Genomic DNA, 13,340 nt, shown 5'->3' on the forward strand with positions numbered 1-13,340 from the left:
GGTTAATAATTGTATCTCGGTACGAATGAAAATAATTTTTACGATTTTAAACAATCAAATTACATATATATAATTGAAAATATGTACACATTATATATATATATAGGTAGAATTACATCCAAGAATTACGTCTCGAACGATTATAATTCTCGACTAGAGAAAATACAAGATTCAAACCGGTAAGAATCATCTTCATTCATACGAACTTAAATCCTTTCACGTCTCTCGCATTTACGCGCGATTTATCGGAACCCCTGTGGACCCCTGCAACAAATATTTCGCGGGAGGAAAAGAAATCGCACGCAGCTACGGAAAATCGCCGCGTTCCACCCGACACTTGGGAAAAAGAAGAGCCGGCGGCGCGGATCGATCGCGGGGGAGGCCCGGTAGCCCGACTCGGAGGCATGACTCGCGGATTCGTAGGTAGATGCGTTTCCTCGCGCCAAACTCCTCGCACGCGTTGGACGTGGCTGACCAGCCGACGGACGGCTGACTGCCTTCCTGATTGATGATCGCTACCGGACTCGCCGCCATGCATACCACCACCCCTATCCCACGACCCACGGCCGCAGTCAACCCTTCGAGCGACGAGAAAAGAGCCCCTCTTCCTTCCTCCTTCTTTCCTTCGTTCCCAATTTTTCCTTTCCTTTCTTTTTACACTCGCCACGGATCGAGAATATAAATAAAAAGAGTCCGTCCAAAGCGTTCTATCGTCTCTATTCCTCGTTCTTGGTCGACGATCGAGGAGAGGGAGAGAATTTTCGAGAGAGGATCGGAGGAGAGACACTCGAGGTATTTATTAATCGCTAATCGAGCAGAATACGCGGACACGGATGACCTGGCACGACCTGGGCCCGAGGAGGGGGGGCCGGTTACAAGGAAAAGGGGATCCACCTCGATTCACCCGCTTCCTTTCATTCCTGGCAATATTTCTTTTCGCGAGCCACCCCTCGCTCCGGTGTCCTTTATCTAACAAGGAGCAAATCATTTCCCTATTATTTGCTCCTTGCTATCGCTTCTCTCTCTCTCTCTCTCTATCGACCTCGTTCCATCTAGCGCCGTACTTTTTGGAGGCCGTCCAAGGTCTATTCATCGTGTCTCGTGTTCTCCCTCTTCTATTATTTTTTCATTCAACAGCCGCTCGCTTCTTGCTCCCGTTCGAAGGAGAGCGAGACGAAAAATTAATTTTCCAAACTGCAGAGCGAGAGAGGAGAACGCGTCCACCTTTGCGGCGATTTATTAACGCGCTTGCCTTCGAAGTTGGAGGAGGAGGAGGAGTAATTTAATCGTAATTAAGTACCTACACGCTCGCTCTCCAAGTACATAAAGTTTATACACGGCACGGGTGGGAGACGTGGCCGAGCCTCGGGCTCCTCTCTCGGTTAAAAGGGGTGGCCAGTGGTCGGTTTAAACAATTATCACAAGGGTTGCAGCTTGCACGAGTTGACAAGGGTGATAAGTTATAGCCCGCGCGGGGTTGCTTAGGAAATGCTGCGTGGCCGCTGCCCACGATGAATTACATTCTATTACGGTAATGCAACTCCCTCCCTTTCCCTCCATTTAATTCGAGACGAAACGAAAGGTAATTCGCTTCCTCGAGGTTAATTGGCAAATGAAATTCCCACGCCTCTTTCCTCCTTTCTCCGGGGAAACGGTGTTTTCATTTTCCACCCCCCTCGAAGAGGAGATGGCTCACGTAAGAAAGGAGCGGTCGTAAATCTGGTGCGAGTGTCCTTTATAGCATTGTTAACAACTAATGTATGCGACCCTCGAAAACCCTAGCGCGTTCAACATTCTTTAACATTATCACACACGCGCGTTTCTTACCCCGACATCTCTCCTCCCTCTCCCTTTTCGTTCAAGCGGTTACAACCCTTTTCCTACCGTTCCTCCCCTTTTTTCTCTCATCTCGCTCAGTTGGAAACTTGGTCACGCTTTGCGACGCGACTTCGAAAGGGAGGATTTCGCTGCATCTTGGATTAAAATTACGTCAATCGTGCTTTTGGCCGCTTCTCTTTCTAGCACTTTGTCCACCTTTCTCCGTTTCATTCATTTCGAGAAATAATATTCTCGATCTTGGTCGCTCGGAAAAAGAATCGATTAGTCGGGTCGCTTTTTCCACGCGGTCCATCCATTGCAATAATTCAGCGTAACGCGATTAATGAAGCATACACAATGGGGATCCTTGTGTTTTGCCACCTTGTATTTCCCTTTCTATTCCAAACAAGCCTCGATTCGTTTTCCGATATTCCTCGATTTCTCCGATGATGAATCGGAGCTCTCCTTCTCTCTCGACTCTCGACGACAATTTTTCAACGATGCGATCCTCCCTTTGTTGGAAAATCATCCGAAGAAGCTGGCAATTTTAATCATCGAGAGATAATAAATTCGCTCGGGGATATTTTATATCTCAGTTCGACAATTTCCAAGAGAATCGCCGTTTTCGAAATATTCGTATCGTGGTGAAAAGGCGACGGGACGTCCGCGAGATTAGGAGAGGAAAGTTACGGGAAGAAGGAGGGGATGGGTCCGTCTTATTTCCCCTCGCGACACTTTGCACCGGTGGGGATTCGAGATTTGTTTACGGATTAAAACAAACTTTTTATCCGCCTTTTTATCCTCGAGGGGCGGGGGTAGAAACTTTCGGGCGCAACAATATCGAAAACGAATTTCTCTGCTCGAAATAATTCGAAAGAAGAAGGAGGGAATTCACTTCACGCCGAAAGGATACGTATCGGGAAGAAGAAGAGATGAGAAATTTTCTTAATGGTATCGCAGAGGAGGAGGATTGAAATTGGCCTCCTCCTTCGACGTGTTTCGATCATCGTCGGATTATTTTAATCACATTAGCGCTCCTCGCCTGTAAGGAGAGCCTCTCGCAAAATCAATCTCGCGTCTAATGGGAAGATGGCGCTTTCCCTCCTCCCCGGAGACCACTCCCTCCAACAACAACTCCTGCTCCCCTAAATAATACTTTCCAACGGATTCGAAACCGATCAAACAACGCGTACCTTTCCTCTTGATCATTCCCCCTTTTCGAAAAAATGAAAAGGGAAATTGATCGCCCCTCCCGGCGATTAGAATACGCGGCGGTGTAATTAGATAGCGGCTCGACTCGTACAAATCGGCCGCGGATCACCGAGGAGGCGAGGCGTGCACCGACTGTTTCCACCACTTGCCGCGTATTAACCGGCGCCACTTCGATCCTTGAAAGAAAATACCTCGAAAGGAAAGAAAAAATAGGGGGAGGGAGACATTCTGACGGATAACCGCGATCGGTCATAGAGGAGCTCGGCTTTCCTCTTCGAGTTCTGTTTCGTCGATCGTTTAATCCTCTTTCGAAGCGGTTTATTACTTCCTTTCCTTCACTATTTTCCAATTTCTGCTCCTAGGAGGAGTAATTAGAGATTGCAAACTTTTCTGCTTGCGTTGTTTCGAGCCCTGTCATCGATCTCTCCCAAAAAGGGGGTCGAGGAGGGGGAGGAAATTCGAGAGGGAGGAGGAGAGATGCACGCACGGGTCGAAGGTGGTCGCTCCACCCCGATGATTGCAGGTTGCATCGGCACGCCTTCGCTGGACTCGGCCGGCCAGTGCGCATACACGCGTCTCTCTCTCTCTCTTCCTCGTCGGTGCATCCAATTTTCTTGCAGGAGGAGGAGGAAGAAGAAGAAGAAGAAGAAGAAGAGAAGAAGAAGAAGGGCCTCGTCCACCATAATCACGTTGCGGCACACGGCGGCCAACCAACATGGCCGCCGCCGGCAGCTGCATGCAGCAGCGCCTCCACGTTTTTTCCCTTCCTTCGCCCATTTTTCGCCCCGCTTTTCCAACCTCGACTTTTGCTCAACTGCTTCCTGTGTTTTATTCGATTCCATCTCGAAAGGGAGGCGGGCTATGTGGCAACTTTCTTAGAAATCGATAAACTTAATATTCTTTTTTCGATAGTTTTAAGGTTAGCAATATTTTTAAATTAATTGTTCTTTCTGGAGAAGATACGAGTAATTGGAGCTCGATCGGAAGATAGAGAAGAAAGAGGAAAGCAGAAAACTTGGAGATATCGTTACATCTTCCTTTACATTACCATCTTCCTTTTCTCTCTCTGTACAAGCCGAGATTGATTTTTGCTTTGGAAAAAAAGGGAGAGAAGAAGTTATGCTCGAAAGTTATGCTAATGCCTAAGGTTCTCCAAGGAAAGAAACCTTCCGCGAAAAATGCAGCGCTCTCGGTAATAACAAGGCTGCGGCCCTGTCGTTACGCGCTTCTTGCATGCGAGAAAGGACGACGTCGCGCGTGTGCTGGCCCTCGACTTTAATGAACGGAAGAGGGCCTCCGATCCCTGGCTCCCCTAATGAAAGCAACGGCCACTTGCTCGATACTCTGCATCGTGCCTCGCCTCTCTTCTCTTCTCTTCTCTTCGTCCAGTCGAGAGTCCAGAGAAAGCAGAGATTACACGCGAATTAATAATTTTATAAAATATATTTTATTCTCTTCTCTTCGTCAAGAGTTGAGAGAAGGCAGAGATTACACATTAACTGTTATATAAAATATATTTTATTCTCTTCTCTTCTCTTCTCTTCTCTTTTTTCGCGTGTCCAAAGTCCAAAGAAGGCAGAGATTACACATTAACTGTTATATAAAATATATTTTATTCTCTTCTCTTCTCTTCTCTTCGTCCAAAGTTGAGAGTCCAAAGAAAGCAGAGATTACACGTGAATTAATAATTTTATATAAAATATATTTTATTCTTTTCTCTTCGTCCAAAGTTGAGAGTCCAAAGAAAGCAGAGATTACATGTGAATTAATAATTTTATATAAAATATATTTTATTCTCTTCTCTTTTCTTCGTCCAAAGTTGAGAGTCCAAAGAAAGCAGAGATTACACATTAACTATTATATAAAATATATTTTATTCTCTTCTATTTTCTTCGTCCAAAGTCGAGAGTCTAGAGAAAAAAAGATTACACGTGAATTAATAATTTTATATAAAATATATTTTATTCTCTTCTCTTTTCTTCTCTTCGTCCAGTCGAAAGAGAGTCCAGAGAAAGCAAAAATTACACATAAATATATTTTATTCTTCTCTTCGTCCAAAGTCGAGAGTCCAGAAAAAGCAAAGATTACACGCGAATTAATTATTATACAAAATATATTTTATTTTTATTTAACATTTTTATTGCATCTTTACGAAGAAGAAAAATTTGTCGAATGTTAAAGTAATATATTTGTCGTTTTAATGTAGAGTAATCAGCGAGATGCATCCTCGCTTTTTCAGGGCAAGTATCTCTCGTTCGTTCTTTTCTTACTACTCTTCTCTCTTCTCATCGCTCTATCCTCCTTCTCTGCTCAATTTTTCATCAACGATACGCATCTTCGCTCCAACTAATCTCATTCTAATCCCTCGAAAACGTTGAGACTAATATTTCTGTCGTCACTGACTCGAATTAAACGCCGAATTAAAATCTAATTTAATTATTCTCCATATTCATAAGACTACACGTAAAGAATCCGTTTTAAAAAAGAATCAAATACAAAGCAAAGGAATTAAACCCCCGATATTTTCGATATAAATCCGTAACGCAACAACTGCATCGGCCCAACCTGCGAATTATTTCTCCTCTTCCTTTTTTCCTTCTCCTTAAATAAAAATTATTACCGATAAATAATATTCGTCCAACGTCACAAAGAGTTTGAGATTTATCTCCTCTTCGAAAGACGCGAAAGTTATTCCATCTCTTCGAAAAATTAAGCGCTCGTACATTATGCTATTTCGTTGAAAAGAAACTCCAAGATCGGGGAGGGTGGGGAGGGAAGGAAAAAAAAGGCACAGAAAGTTTCGACTTTCACCAGTGTTTCAAAACGGCGACAATTTCTAGCAGGCAATTTCACCGAGCTAGGCGAGATAAAAATAAATAAAATCGGATCGAAAATGGAAGATGGAAGGCACACTTGTCCTCGAAATAATTAAACCTTTCTAAAGTATTCTTTCAACTTGTATAGCCTTCTTTTCGCATTCTAATTACTGCTCGCTCTACGCGTAAATTAAATCGATTAATTATTATCTACAAACTCGTCAACAACGAGTTCACGCATGTCCCGCTCTTCCATTCGACGAACAAGACTTTATCCATCAACGAATTTCCTCCCATAATTCGTACAAGGCCAGTGTCGTGTATATATATTAATATATATTAATTCGTATAAAAGAATATTATTAAACTTCCATGAAAAATTTATTATATTTATAAAAAGTGTTATTAATTCGTAAAGTAACGTTTTTTTCCCTTTGTTCGACGACCTCCTCTCCTGTTTATCGCTTCGACCGCTTTCCAATTATAATCCAGTGGCAAAGCACGTAACCTCGAACGCGAGAAACGACGACACATCGTCCTTCTAACATGCAGAGGCGATCGAGGAGGAGTGGGGGGTTTAATATCGATCGGCCAACCGTTTCTCTACCTGTTTCGGACACGGAACAGGCCGTCTTCGTTTCCAACTCTCGTCACTCATTTTTCATGCGTTTACCGCGAGAGGAGGAGGGGGAGGAGGAGGAAAAGGAAGCCGGTGTTCCCTGTTGTTCGCCGTCAGTTCGATGGAGCGGCTCTTTCCGTCCTTTGTTCTAGGGCCGCAAGTTTTCTTGCCGCGGGCCAAGGGGAAACAAAAGACAAATTACAAAGACGGCCATCATGTGACCCTTCCCACCTGACTCTATATATATATACAGGCAACACCGGCCTTGTATCATGGGAGGAAATTCCTCGCTGGACCGACAACCTTCTCTCCTCGCTATTTTCTTCCATCGAAAAGTTTCTTACCGAGAGAATTTCGAGAGCAGCCTCGATCATTTTCGCAATGATCGCAAGTTCGTCGCTTTACGAGCATTTTCGGTTAATTTCGAGCCTTTGTTTCGAGTCAAAGTCGGAAGGATATTATTAATCTTTCGTTAAAAAGTTGTTATATTTATAAAAGGTGTTGTTAATTCGTAAAGCAACGTATGAAATAAAAGTGGAACGGTGGATTGTTCCTCCTTTCGTATTTGTTATCTCGTAAGAGAAAAGAGAGAGAGAAAAAAAAAATAAAAAGGAACGCTTGGACGGTTCTGGACGGCTTCTGTCTGGCTTCCAAGGAAGAAAATAGTCCGTCCGTCGTTTCGTGTATCGAGATCGCGCTAAGCGACGGCCGACGGCTCGATGAAAGACGAACTCGAACTGCTATTTCAATCCTTTCCCCAATTTTTTTCCTTCGATTATTTCGCCTCTAGAACGAAAAACCAATTATACATATTTCTATCAAATCTCCTTCTTCTTCTAAACTCGGATATAATATAAAGAGGAGAGGAGAAATTTTTCCAAGGCAAGTTTTCCTTTCGAAGGGAATACAAAGCGCGTACTCACTAGAAATGTAATTTTCTATTTCGGTTGCAGACTCGTCACTCGTCGCTCCTCATTTTCGAGTGCGGAGCATCCGACGTTTCCCTTGTCCACTTCGAGAACAACAACTCTCTCCTCCCCCCCATGGTATTTTCGTTGCCACGGCTATTTTGACGCAGGCAGTCGAAATCCCCGTCTATTTCCACCGCGAGTGGAATTATTAAACCTCGTTAAAATATTTTCTTCCGTGTTGGATCGAAGGTCGAAAAAATTGTCGGCCTGAAAAGATCGAGCAACACGAGTACGATACGCGTTTCATTTCTGTATCCAAACCACCGCTATCCCCAAAGTCAAAGGAGAGCCACACACATAGACGGAAATCGTTCGTTTTCGAGAAGTCCATTCTTACCGACGGATGAAAAAGAAGAGAGAGAAAGAGAGGGGAGGGGGGGAAGTAATGAAAAATCAGAGACGTCCAAACGATGACGAGCGATAAATCACCGCTTTTGTACACCGTTTCACGACTTCTTATTTTCATTCCTTACCGACACTTACGTCATCGATGACTAATATTATATCCCCTGGGTGGCACCGAGTGGCCGAGAGAAAGAAGAATCGCGATCTTTCAGAGCCGCGACGACCCCCGTTTACCTGCTACCTCATCTCGCCGTCGTTTCGAAACGAGCAGTGAACGAGTTTCGCGACAAGCTACGCGTCTTTCAAAGCGCGTTTCAAAAGTGGCTCCCTCTCCTCGCTCCTTCTCGGTCGCACGCATCACGAAAAAGAGCCCGCCTGTGCGGTAAAAGGTTAACAGCTTTCGCCTACGGTCAGTTTATATACATAAGTAATTTCATCTCCTCGATCGTTTCTCGCCGTCGTAATATCTCCACTCGACTCGCGAGTTTTCCTTCCTTTCACTCGAGGAAAAATCCTATATGTACATATACATATATGTGTATATATATATCTCGTAAGAGAGTTTCGCTCTTAGTCGAGAGCAGTTAGGTTAGGTTACCAACGAAGCAAATATATCGAAGCTTATCTATCGAGGCCATGTTTCTCTTTCTCTCTCCTTGTTTCTCCAACGATTCCTCCGAGACAAACGTTCTGATCTTTCGAGCCAAATTATTTGTCTATATCGCATTCGAAATTTAAGATCCAACTTTAAAATCGTGTGTATATATATGTATATATATTCGTCAATTTTACCTCTCTTATTATTCGTGAAAAAGAGCAGGGACGAGGGGAGGGGAGTAGAGACACAAATGGGACAAAGATTGACCGGGGAAACGGTTTTTCGAAAAGAGGGACGGCAACACCGCGGCACGGGACACGACCAATAGGCGTTGAATATCGGCTGATTGACAGGTCCGTCCAGCCAATCGGTGGAGACCGAAATGCTGATGAGGCCCGCGTCAATCACGCGATACTTCCATCTCTCGCACACCACCCCCCCCAACACACCGCCCTTATCCTCTGAAAAGCACACGCGCGCCGGATTTGCCGAGTTTCGAGCACGCCACCCTCTCTCTCTCTCTCTCTCTTTCTCTCTCTCTCTCTCTCTCTTTCTCTGCGGCGAGCAACCACCCACCCCTCCTCCTCCCTCCACGCAGCCATTCGGTTTCAATAATTATGGCTCGCGCGGTTACACGCGCCTAGTAATTTCCTCGAAAAATTTTTTGCACCCTCTATAATAATAATAATAATAATAATATGGAGCACGACGAAAATGTTTGAAAATTGGAGATTTTAAATGGCTCCGTTGGTAAAGTCGCAGAAAGAATGAAATGTATAAAATAGATCGGTTGTTGAAAATGTTTAAAAAACGAACGTTTAAAATGTGTAATCTCCTTGACCAAAACTTTTACACCCTCTGTGATAATATACGACAATTGAAAATATATAAAAATGTTTAAAAGAAAAAAATGTATAATTTCAAAAATTTTTTGCACCCTCTATAATAATAATAATAATACGTGGCATGACGAAAATGTTTGAAAGAACGAAATGTACAAAATGATGAAAATAACGAATATGTATATACATACTTATAAAGAAAAAAAAAAACTGTTGGAAAACTCGAGATTGCAGAAAGAATGAAATGTATAAAATAGATCGATGAAAAATATAACGAAAGATCGACGAAAGATTTTAACGAAAATTATGAAAATATTGGAAAATTCGAGATTCCTCGTTGGGTAAGGAACGAAGAAAGAATGAAACGTAAAAGGATGTAAGCGATGACCGTGTAAGAAAATTTAATAAGGGTACCGGCCACACCACGGTTGGTGGAATCGGTAGAGAGAGCGTAATTATTTTCACAGGAAATGAAGATATCGCGGAATTAAATATTACGCCTTAACGATCCTTCCTCGACTTCTTTCCTCTCCTCGAACAGGAGAACCCGATGATATCAAACCCTCCGAGCGGAGGAGATCGATTAATCGCACTACAGGGAGGTCGATGTACTTTCTTTAATTCGAGAAACTCTTGGAAACGGAGATTCGCTCGATTGACCCGTGGAAGAAGAAACAAGAAAAAAAGCGAGACAAAATTTCCTCTTACCCTTCCACACTCCAAATTCACAAAAAAATAAAAACAACATTCAGCTCAAATTCCCCCCAAATGGATACGCAAAATCTCCATCGCGCAATAAGACACAGATTCGATCATGAACCCCCTATAATATAAGAGAAAAACAGAAAAAAATTTCCACCGATTCGTTTCCAACAATCTCTCTCCCCTCCCCTCCCCTGTTATCGGTCCCATTGCGAGCAATATCGATCCCGATCCCCGATAACGATGCCGCGCGATACTTAATGGAAGCGGGAGAGCGCGAGATCGATCCACCGATGAGAAGGACGAAAAGACGAGAGAAAAAAGCGGGAGCGAGAGAGGAAAGAAGGAGGAGGGAGGAAAGAAAGGAGGGAGGAGGAAGGCAGTGAAGCGTGCCACGTTAAGTCAGACTTCACCTAAAGCTCGTTTTATCGGAGTTCTATAAATTCTGGCGTAGGTAGGCTGCTCCGGTGAATTCGCACGAGAACACAGTGCTAATTTCATAGGAGAACCCGGGGATGATTTATGGTCGGCTGCAACGTTCCGTTATTGCACCGGACCCCGATGGAACAAGGATACCGTCCACCGTGTGTAAATGTCGGACGGTGACGCGTTAATAGGCAGGCCGACCTTGACTTTTAAGCAGCGTAATTAACGAATATATGTATATATAGGTGTGTATGTGTATGTATACGCGATAGGGGAGGAAGGATAATGGAATTTTTCCCCGAATACTCGTCCCTTTGTCTTCTCTATTTTTGTGGAGGTTTCTCGTTCGAATTTAGTGAGACGATTTTATCGATTCTTATCGGGGCTTTAACGCTCGATCGTGTGCCTCGTCCTCGACGAATTTTTCATTTTCCACGCGTGAATCTTTTATTCGAATTCGATGGAAGAACCTCGGCGCGTGGATTTGGATTTTTGTCGACAGAAAGACGATTTGACGCGTGAATTTGTGTAGAGATAATTTGGCCACGTACCGGGTGGTCAACTCGAAGCTTCTTTTCTTAAATCTTTGATACGAATTTGTAGACTGTTTATCGATTCGAAAAAATGAATTATAATAAATATAAAATTGTAAATATCCAGATACTCAATCATAATTGAAAATTATTGGCACGATTGATAATTTGATTGTATACCGGGCGATTAATTTTCGTTCGTCGTTCATGGATTCGAGTATACTTGCTTCGATAGAAAGACGATTTGACGCGTGAATTTGTTCGTCTTTTCTTAAATCTTTGATTCGAATTTGTGAGGCTATTTATCGATGAAATTTTGGCACGACTGATAATTTGATTGTATACCGGGTGATTAATTTTCGTTCATCGTTCATGGATTCGAATATACTTACTGCCTTCACTTCGAATTTTTGATCCGAATATCACGTGGGATATACAGAAATTGTTTCGATAGAAAGACGATTTGACGCGTGAATTTGTTCGTCTTTTCTTAAATCTTTGATTCGAATTTATAGACTATTTATCGATGAAATTTTGGCACGACTGATAATTTGGTTGTATACCGGGCGATTAATTTTCGTTCATCGTTCATGGATTCGAGTATACTTGCTTCGATAGAAAGACGATTTGACGCGTGAATTTGTGTAGAGATAATTTTGGCCACGTACCGGGTGATCAACTCGAAGCTTCGTCTTTTTTTAAATCTTTGATTCGAATTTGTAGGCTATTTATCGATGAAATTTTGGCACGACTGATAATTTGGTTGTATACCGGGTGATTAATTTTCGTTCATCGTTCATGGATTCGAGTATCACGTGGGATATATAGAAATCGCTTCGATAGAAAGACGATTGGACGCGTGAATTCACACACCAATGGATGTATCCATCAATGGAACTTCAGTCGATGATAACAGGATATTTGAATCGCAAGAGCTGTATTTAAAATTCAACGAAACAAATCTCAGCGACGACCAGGAAAACAGGCGCGCCTCTTTTATCTTTAAATCACGAGAGAATCGCTGTTCCTGATTTATCGATAGATCGTTACATCGGCTACGAATAGCCAAGAATTAATATCCGTGAAATTTATTCGAGTAATCACGTATTTGTTCGAAGGATGGAATTAATATACTCCTGTTTTTATTCGTCCGTAATTTCATTTCGATCCAACGATTGCAACGAGCTCGTACATATACACACTCTTTTAAATTCGATAGAAAGATAAATCGTGCACGTTTTGCGCACCTCCTGAACCGATCTTGCAAAAGTATCGACGGCTAAAGATTATTCTCCAAGGGAAATCCTGGCAGATGGAAATATCGATAAGGGCCGTGTCACTCACGCGACGCTTCCAACCTCCCTCTCCCCTCCCCTCCTGGTTACTCTATGAAAACTCCACGTGCAGACTTATACAGCTGCAGCACCCACCTTCTCCGCCCCTCCTCCTTTTTCTTTTTTTTCCTTTTTCCTTATCCCTCCCCCTCCTCCTCTCTCTCTCTCTCCTTCGACCCCTGACGACTCATCGCGGAACCACCCCTAGTCCACTCGCACGCCATGGGGTAGTTTAGCATCTCAGCCCTCCGAAAATCGTACACCCTCTTACCGTCACGTCCCATGCTGCTTCATCTTTTTTCTCTCTCTCTTTCTTTTTTCCCTTCTTTCTATTTTTTATATATATATATGTTCTCGATTTTGCAGTAAATATAAGGAATCTTGATTCTTGACTCTCTGTAAAGAATGAACACGATGTATAATCTGTTCACGCGTTTACGTAAAATTTGCAAAACGATTAACATCGATTACCAAGGAAACGCGTCATTATTACACGCGATATTGCAAACACGAAATCCTGTTTCTTTTGATTCCCTAGGAGGGGGAAGAGAAGGAAAAGAAAAAGAATCGTTTCTAAGAAGGAACGATTCGATATTACTCGGTGCGCGACGGCGAACAACAAACGCTCTAAACGCGTTGGTCCAAGGCGAGCCAGTTCGCCAACTCGTGTTCGTGTTTTCACGCACAAAGAGCGCGTAACGCCGATTATTATTATTATTATTATTATTATCATCATTATTACTAGCGTTTCGTCATCGTCGAAAGGAACTCCAACTGGAAAAAAGAAACGAGAATTAATAATACTCTCCCCTCCCCTCGCCAAAATTTTCGCCAATCGAAAATCACTTTGATTACTCCTCTCTCCTCTCGTCACCCCTCTCTAAAAAATCCTGTAATTATCCCGGGCTACTAATGATTGTTTACATCATTATCATCGTCTCCCGACCGCGACCAGGCCCTTGTAATAACGATGACAATAACAATAACAATAAACCACTTCTTACCTCCTCTCCTCCCGAGTTTCTTACCTCTTGGAGATAATAATTATCCGCTGGTTGGATGTTTCGCGTCTGGAGATTCGTCTGGAGAGGGGGAGGGGGTGAGACTCGAGTGGAGAGGAGAGG

General features: G+C 43.1%; 1 protein-coding gene across 1 annotated transcript in view; it reads left to right on the forward strand.

Moving 5' to 3' along the window:
* LOC108000244 (homeotic protein proboscipedia) overlaps positions 1-13,340 on the forward strand; it is a 34,955-nt gene that overhangs the window by 17,129 nt on the left and 4,486 nt on the right. The window lies entirely within an intron of this gene.

The sequence above is a fragment of the Apis cerana genome, linkage group LG16 (assembly GCF_029169275.1).
Source record: "Apis cerana isolate GH-2021 linkage group LG16, AcerK_1.0, whole genome shotgun sequence".
Lineage (NCBI taxonomy): Eukaryota > Metazoa > Arthropoda > Insecta > Hymenoptera > Apidae > Apis > Apis cerana.